Genomic DNA, 8660 nt, shown 5'->3' with positions numbered 1-8660 from the left:
AGCCCCGGCCCCCGGCGCGCTGGCGTCGGCTCCGGGGGGGGCGCTGCGCGGCGGCCGGACCCGGGGCGCGCCGCGGCCGCATCTCCTCCGCCCGCCGCGGCCGCCGCTGCGACTCGCGGCTCCGCCACCTCCGCCCCCCCCCTGCTTCGGACACCCCCCCCCCCCACCCCAAAGCGGGGCTGGAGCCACGCAAAACCCGGCCCAGAGCTACGGCGGCGCGGAACGGAGGGAGGAGCCTGGTGGGCGGCAGGAGGCGCTTGGAGGCGGACGTGGGGGTAGGGGAGGGACCCAAGAGAAGGCACCCTGCTTTTGTCTAGGTAGGGGGGCCTGATTGCCACCACCACCCCCCCACCCCCCGACTCCCTGGTCTCGTGCGCTCTGGCCAGACTCGCGTCTCCGGGATTCATCCCCAATCAGACCCAAGGGGATGATGGAGGTGATGCGGTATCACGAACCCCTTGGTCTACGGGGCCCCTCTCATCCATGAGGTCATTTATTCAACCCACAGGCATGATGTTCAACAACCCCCAGTGGACATGTGAGGAAATTGAGGCACAGGAAGGCGGCTCGGCCAAGGTGACCCAGTCAGAAATTGGCAGAACGAGGACTTGAACCTGGGCAAGCCGGCCGCATCCTGGCGCACGGGCTGCCCTCTGTCCAGCGCCCATGGGGCCTGGTCCCGGAAGGGTTTTCCGGGGGTGGGGGCTGCAGACCTCCCTGAGTCGGTGGGGAGCACTCTCGCCCCGCCCCCTGCCTTCAGGACTCCGAGACAAACCCGTCTTTCGATTTGGGAGGACTCCCTGACCCTCTGTGACCTTAGAACAGCAAGAGACCCTCTGGGGGGGCGAGTGTGACGTGTATATCTCCCCCACTGGGTCGTGTGCTGTCCTGGGCCCTCTGGCATCCCCGCTATAAAGTAGGTGTTCAATAAATGTTTGATGCTATTATGTATTTATCTAGGGACACTTCTTGGGCACACACACACACACACACACACACACACACACACACATGCAATGCGCTGGCCTCTTCGGAACGACCAGTAAACAAATCATTTCATTCATTCCTCACGGAAGCCCCACGAGGCCGCCCTAGATGGCACCCTGGGGCACAGAGAGGTCACGGACCTTGCCTGACATCACACAGCGATGAGAAGAAAGCATTACCTCTCTTGCTGCTGGTTACTGAACGCCTTACCCACTTTGTCCCCTCGCTGGCTCCCAGCAGCCTGGGGTGGGGGTGGGGGGTTGCCTCGGACAGGGCATGTGGCTTCCCTTTGGCCACGCACGCGGCAGGGAAGTGGGGTTCGGACTTTGAACCCTACTCCTCAGGATACACTGGGTCCCGGGGAACCTGCGGCCTCCCTGGCATCTGTGGAGACAACCCAGCTTTTCCAGGTCCCCTAGCCCAGGGACGAGCCAGGGGGCCGTCCCTGAGACCACAAGCCTCCGCAGGCCGCCAGGCCTTCCTGCCAGTGGTTTTGCCCTGACCCGCTTTCCGGCTGAACCCGAGTCCCAGGCAAATCAGTGGGCACCTGCTCTCCACCAGCCCTACCCCTGTGTCCTGCCTGCCTGGGAAGATAGCCTGCCCGACAAGCGAGGGGGCTAAGCTCAGCACCCCAGCTTGGCCCCCAGGCTCTGCACCCTGGTCCCACCTCCACTCCACTATCTATGCCCACCCCGGGGCTTGCCCTCCCTTGCCCGTGGCCTTGGCCCCACTGGACTCCTTTGCAGTCTATTCCTTCAACAAACATTTATTGGACACCTACTGTATGCCAGGTTGTCCCCTACCTTCAGACTGGGGGAGGGGCGCATGGAAGAATGGGGGGGGCAGAACTCAAGGTAAAGATACAGGCTGAGGTGGGCGGGGGCGCTGTGACCAGGGGAGGGTCCAGGAGGACCACGAGGGGGTGATCTGGGGGCCACAGAAGGACCACAGACAGATCTGGCGTTGCACATGGGGTGCGGCGTGGGGGGTGGGAAGGTTATACTAGTTAGAGGGGCCTGCTTGGGACAAAGGCCCTGGGGGAGGCCCCACCCCCGCAGGCCGGCTCAGCTGCCACCCAGGCTTGGGAGGACATGAATGGGTTTTTCATGCTCTGGACCAGGGCAAGGTCAGGCCGGCTGCTCCCTCCCCCCCCCCCCCCCCCCCCCCCCAGCCCTGGGCTCCTGACTGTCTGAGCCCTGACCTGGAGGGGGTGGCAGGAAGTCCACAGTTTGCCCTCCGGGGGAGCTAGGGAGGCCCGGGCAGGGGAAGGGCCTCGCCCGAGGTCACCGGCACCAGCAACACCCTGCTAATTGGGTTGCTCTGAGCAAAGCCTGCCCCTCGAGGCCTCAGTCTCTCCGCCTGAGCCGCCGGGTAGAGCAGCGCTGCGCTCCCGTCCCGCTCCGACCCCTGGCGGATTCCAGTGCGGGTTTTGCCCGGCGCCCGCGGACCTCGACACCTTCTTCCCAGCGCGGCCCGGCTGCAGCCCGGGGTCCGAGGGGGCCGGGGGAGACGCGGAGGGGCCCAGGAGGCCTGGGGGGCCCCCGAGATGGGCTGGGGCCGAGGCTGGCCTGGTGCCTGGCGCCTGCGGGGCAGGGAGACGCCGCCGGGCTGCCTGCGCGCCCCCCCTGAGCGCTCCCGGCCTCGCCGCCCCGCTGTGTGACTCCCGCCGGTCCCTGCCCCTCTCTGGGCCGCTCCGGAGCCGGGCCGGAGGGCAGCGTCTCAGAGAGGTCGCCCGGGTGTCGCTTCCCCCCCGCCCCCTCCCCCCCGGCGGGTCCCGGCCTCGGTTTCCCCAGCCGGGTGCGGGCGCTCTTTTAAACCCGGGTTAGGGGGTCGTCGCTGGCGGGTCGCGCCCCCGTTAGCGGCTCGGGGCCCCCGGGAATCCCCCGGGGGCTCGGAAAGGGCAGCTCCGATTGGCCGAGGCTGCGCGTGACGTCAGGGCCTCCCCGACGCCCCCTCCCCCAGAGGCACGTGGGGGTGGCCGCGGCCGGGGAGGGGCCGGGGTCCGGGCGGATTCGGGGTGTCCCCCCGCCCCCAAGCCCGAGGCGGCAGCTGGGCAGCGCAGACGCGATTCTCCTCGGACAGATTTTTCTCTCGTCCCAAATCCCCCTCCAGCCCCCCCAGAACGGCAGCTGCTCGGGCGGCAGATGCGCCGGCTAAATCCGCCCAGCTGGTCCCTCCGCAGAGCTAACCGCCTCGAACCCACGGTGGGTGGCTAGCGGGGTGTGTGTGTGTGTGTGTGTGTGTGCGCGCGCGCGCGCGCGCGCCCCCGTGCGCCTGGGGGTGGGGCATGGCCCTGCCCCTTGCCCTTTGCCCCCTGCCCCCCACGCAGGGCGGGGTGGGTTGGGGCTCCTCTTGTGGACCCTCCCCCAAGTTCAAATACCCTCCAGGAGCTCTTGAAGGAGCTGGGAGAATCTGGTGCCCAGAGAGGAATGGCTTGGGAGGCCACCCAGCCAGGAAACGGAGCTGGAATTGAACCCTGTGCTTTGAATAATTCCGGGGGGCTCAGGGACCCCTTAGCTTGGAAGGCAAACGACTTGGGGGTCACGCACTTGGACTTGAACGAGCGGGCTCTTGGTGGCCACTCCCTGCCCTCCCTTTGCCCCCCCCCCCCCAGCCGGGCACAGACCCTCCCTCCTTTGCTTCTTCAGCCCCATTGGGTGCCACTGTCACCCGGAAGTTCTGAGGAGGAAGCGGAGGCAGCCCCGCTCTGAAACGTTGGGGGGGGGGTGTGTAGCTGTCAAGGGCTTGGGTGGGTCTTTGAAGGTGTAGTTTTATACCCAGCCCATCCTGCCCCAGGGCCTTTGCACTTGTGTTCTCCCCGCCTGGAATATTGTCCCCGCAGATCTCCAATATGGCCCACGCGCCTACGCTCCGCCCTTCAAGTTTCAGTTCAGATGTCACCTGCACGTCTACAGCTGCACCATCACTTTCTGTCCTCTTACCCTGCTTTGGTTTTCTTCATTTTATTTTTCACAACAAAATGTTGTACACTGTTCCCCCCCCCCCGCCCCCCAGCACTGTTCTGCTCCCTGCCGAATCCCCATTGCCTAGAAATTAGTGCCTGACACACAGTAGGTGCTCCACAAATGCTTGGTCTCCAGAAACCTCGGCGACAGGCGCACGCATAGAGGGCTGGAGGGTGGAGGGCAGCCAGGGGGAAGGACCCTGTGGTAGTTCTGTCTTGGTGTATGTCCGGGAGCCTGGGCCGTGACCCCGTCCTGTGCCCCCTTCATCCAAAGTGCCCTCCCAGACCCCACCTCCTTCTGCCCTCCCCCCATCACTCTGCTTCAGCCACACCAACCTCCTCCCTGTTCCCCCAACAGTCCTGCCTCAGGACCTTTGCACAGGCTATGCCTGTGCCTGGTGGAGATATTCTGCCCCTGGGTCTCTGAATGGCTCCCTCCCCCACCTACTCTGGTCTCAGCTCAAATGTTCCCCGCGCCCCCACATGTCTCCATCTAAACAATCACGACCCTTAGGGCACCCGGCTGGCTCAGCTGGTAGACCGCGTGACTCTCGAGCTGGGGGTTGTGAGTTCGAGCCCTGTGTTGGGTGTAGAGATTACTTTAAAAAAAAAAAATGAATAAAGAGAAAAATGGAAATCCCACTGAAGGGGAAACCATAAGAAATAAAGCAAAATAATCATTTCCCTTTCTCTGTTGTGGTTGTTTTGCTGTGCTTCGTATTGATGGCATTTCTTTCTGTTTCTTTCTTTCTCTTCCGACCTCACCCCCATCCCCTGCCAGTTAGCCAACCTTGGTCTCCACTGTGTCCCTGGGGTCTGGAACAGGGCCCGGCACACAGTAGGCACTCGACAAAGTGTGTTGAACAGATGAACGAATGAATGAATGAATGAATGAGGGCCCAGGAGCTCTCTGAACCTGTTCTTACCGTATGGAGTGGGGGACTGACATTCAGCAGGGAGCCCAGGGTCATTTGATTCCCTCAGTAGCAAAATAGGGCAACAGGAGGTCACCTCTTCAGGCGGGGGAGGGGTACCCAGTGAAATCATAATTACAGGAACATTTATTAAGCACCTACAGTGTGCACAGTAGGCCCCAGGCACTTTGCACATTTTCCACCAGGACGGGGATTTGAACCCAGGACACCTGGCCCCAGAGTTTGGCCAAGACCCCCTCGGCCACCACAGAGGCTGTGTGCAAGGCCTGGGCGCACAGTAGGCCTTCAGCCAGGCAGGCAGTGGGGACTGGCTGAGGGCTGCCCGGCCAGACACCCCCTCTCCAGCCCCCTGGACCCAGGGGCTGTCGCTGGCTGTGTCCGACAGGGGCTAAAAGTGCCACACACACACACACACACACACGCACACGCACACGCACACGCACGACACATTAGAAACAAGCTGCAGGATGCGCGGCCTGATGTGCAAGGAAGTTACAACAATTCCAAGTACTTCCTCAGCCCAGAACCAGTGAAATCCTCCCCCCAGAGGACCCCCTCCCCCAAGGCTTCATGTGCAAATGAGGCAGGGGACACCCTGGTCACCAGAAGCGGGAAGGGAGGAGGGAACCAGGGACCTGTGAGTTCCCGGGGTCTGTCCTTGGCTGTGGATAGGAAACCGAGGCACAGAGCGGGCATGGGTGCGCCGTCCCCTGACGGGAGGGGGGAAGAGTGTCACATTATTCCTGTTCGAAATCTCCCTATGCCTCCCCTGGGCTCTGTGTCCCAGGCTAGTGAACACACAGCGCTTGCTCCTTCCTCAGGGCCTTTGCACCTGCTGCCCCTTCTGCTTGGGGAGATCCTTGCGCGCTTGGCCAGTGTTTCTTTCCCCCCCAGAGGCCTTCTCTGGCCACTTTGGGGGACATGGCAGCTCTCTCCACCCTGTTCTCTTTCCTCGAAAACCATCTTGTCAACCCGTTTTCGAACCAATAATGGAGCGGTGAGCTGCCCTTCGTCCGAAGCGAGCCAGCCAGGGCTGGAAGGGGGGTGCTCTGTGCAGGAAAATCTGACACGTTAGCACGTGGACGAACCTTGAGGATAGTACGCTGTCCAGACGCGGGAGGACCCTGCGCGACCCCACTCACAGGGGGTCCCCAGAGGAGTCCCGTCCACAGAGACAGAGAGTAGACGGCTGGGAGCCAGGCGGGGGGTGGGGAGTCAACGTTTCATGGGGACGGTTTCTGTTGGAACATGGAACAGCACACTTACAAATGATTAAGACAGTAAATATTACGTCATGCACAGTTTACCACAATAAACAAGAAAGAAAGAAAGAAAGAAAGAAAGAAAGAAAGAAAGAAAGAGAAAGAAAGAAAGAAAGAAAGAAAGAAAGAAAGAAAGAAAGAAAGAAAAAAAGAAAGAGGAAGGAAGAGAAAGAAAGAAGAGAAAGAAAGAAAGAAAGAGAAAGAAAGAAAGAAGGAAAAGAAAGAAAGAAAGAGAAAGAAAGAAAGAAAGAAAGAAAGAAAGAGAAAGAAAAAGAAAGAAAGAGGAAGGAAGAGAAAGAAAGAAGAGAAAGAAAGAAAGAAAGAAAGAAAGAAAGAAAGAAAGAAAGAAAGAAAGAAAGAAAATCAAAAACTGTCACGGGGAAAGATAGCAGACGGGCGACAGCGGAGGGTGTGTGTGAATGACCTCAGCTAGTGGTAATTCGGTCATTGCCACCGGGGCTCTCGACTCAAGTGATGCTGACGTCAGTGTATGGAGGTGCCGTGGGTGGGTGCTGAGCTCACACGTTTTGTGCGCTTGCGCCCCCCCCGCCCCCCCCGGGATGGCCTCTGCCCCGGTCGCAAAACCTCCACGGTCTTTAGAGGCAGAGCTAAGCCCGGGGGCCCTGACCCTCGTACCTCTACTTACCCAGCTAACTTGATCCGAGCGCTGCTGGGGATCCCTCGGTGACCGGCACAGAGCCAGACCCTGTCCTGGCAGAGGGAAGATTATTTTATTTAACGAGCATCTATTAAGCACCTACTGGATGCCGGGTGCCCAGCTTGTTCTGGTCACTGGGAGCCCAGCAACGAACAGAGCAGACAAATCTCTAGCCTTGCGCTGCTGACGTAGGAAGCAGTAGAAATGGGTGAAGTCGCTTCTGGGCCAGATGTTGCTTAAGAAAAAGATTAAGCAAGGAAAGGAGATGGGGAGGGTTGGGGCAAGGGGCGGGGGTGGCGGATTTTAAACAGGGGGTCAGGGGAAGACTCCTAAAGGAGGTGACTTCTGAGCGGATACCTGAAGGAAGTGAGGGAGAGTCGTACTGATATGGGGAGGAAGAGAGTTCCAGGTAGGGGGAGGTGTGAAACGGCCAGTGCAAAGGCCCTGAGGCAGGACCATGCCTGACCTGTTAGAGGAGGCCTCTGGCTGGAGCCGCCAGAGCAGGAGGCACTGAGGGGGGAAAAGGGAGGAGGGAATGGTGGGGGGGGAGGGGCAGGTCGTGCAGGGCACTGTGTGCTTTGGGGACCGCTTTCCTCTGCCTCAGGGCCTTTGCCTGGGTAAGGTCCCGCAAGTGTCAGGGAAACTTCCTTGCCTCCAGGGTCCAACAGAGCAATGGACCAGTTCTCATCCCAGCCCTGCCCTGGAATTGCCGTGAGGCCAGTGGCTCCCCTGGTCCAGCCTCAGTTTCCCCTTCCAGAAGATTCCAACAGGCTGCCATGGGGGTGACAGCAGAAGGTGACTCTTGCGACGCAAGCGTGTGGCGGGGGAAGGGGGTGGGGGTGGGGGGCGGCAGGAGTCCCCTGCCATGCCCTCCCGCCTCACCTTCTCACTCTCTTCCAGTCTCTGTCCCAGTCTGCCTGCATCTCTGGGTTCCCCTCCCCCTCCCCTGAGTGTGGATCCCCAGGTGGCCCTGGGCTGAGACTCATGTCCCAGCTTCCAGGTCCCCAAGGCCAGTGGGGACTTCTGGGGGTGAGGGCTGCGGGGGCGGGGCGGGGGGACGGGAGGGGGTGAATATATACTCACATCATTTACATAAAACTTGCACAATTAGCATAATGTGCATAATGATGGCAGGAGTCCACCGGCAAGGGAAATAGTAAATTTGATGACAAATGAGGGGGCGCCTGGGGGGCTCAGTCGGTTGAGACTTTGGTTCAGGTCATGATCTCACGGTTTGTGGGTTCGAGCCCCGCGTCGGGCTCTGTGCTGACAGCTCGGAGCCTGGAGCCTGCTTCGGATTCTGTGTCTCCCTCTCTCTCTCTCTCTCTCTCTCTCTGCCCCTCCCCCACTCACGCTCTGTCTCTCTCTCTCTCTAAAATAAATGAACATGAAAAATAAAAAAAACTGTTTTAAAAAGTAATAACAGTTACCGCATCCTCAGCCCCCGCCATGTGCCTGAAACCGCGTTTAGAGCCTTTCTACGAATGAACTTGTCTTATAGCGAGATTCTGAGTTCTCAAGTGTTGGGTTTGGTGGTTTTAAAGATCGTATTTTCGAGTAATCTCTACGCCCAGCGTGGGGCTCGAACTCACGCCTCTGAGATCGAGGGTGGCCCGCTCCCTCGACTGAGCCGGCCAGGAGCCCCCCCTCAAGGATTGTTGACCCCATTTCACAGATGTGAAAACAGCAGGGTTCTATGATCCCCAGGGTGGAAGAACCCGTGCAACAGTAGCGGCAGGAACACGTATTTTGAGCTCACTGTGTGTCTTCTGTTTTTGTTTTCGTTTTTCTAAGTTGATTTATTTTGAAACAGGGAAAGAGAGAGCATGAGCCGGGGAGGGGCAGGGAGAGAG

The 8660-nt window shown here is 60.1% G+C and overlaps 1 long non-coding RNA gene across 1 annotated transcript; it reads left to right on the top strand.

Moving 5' to 3' along the window:
* Window positions 1-2841: 2841 nt before the first annotated feature.
* LOC147583858 (uncharacterized) lies at window positions 2842-4636 on the top strand. Its single transcript, XR_015243476.1, has 2 exons — window positions 2842-3191; window positions 3830-4636. It is a non-coding gene; the product is annotated as an uncharacterized LOC147583858 (long non-coding RNA).
* The last annotated feature ends 4024 nt before the right edge of the window (window positions 4637-8660 follow it).

Source organism: Puma concolor, chromosome A2 (genome assembly GCF_028749965.1).
Source record: "Puma concolor isolate L17-30 chromosome A2, mPumCon1.1.hap2, whole genome shotgun sequence".
In the NCBI taxonomy this organism is placed as follows: domain Eukaryota; kingdom Metazoa; phylum Chordata; class Mammalia; order Carnivora; family Felidae; genus Puma; species Puma concolor.
The sequence above is the reverse complement of the archived record's forward strand: the minus strand, read 5'-3'. Positions and strand labels throughout refer to the sequence as shown.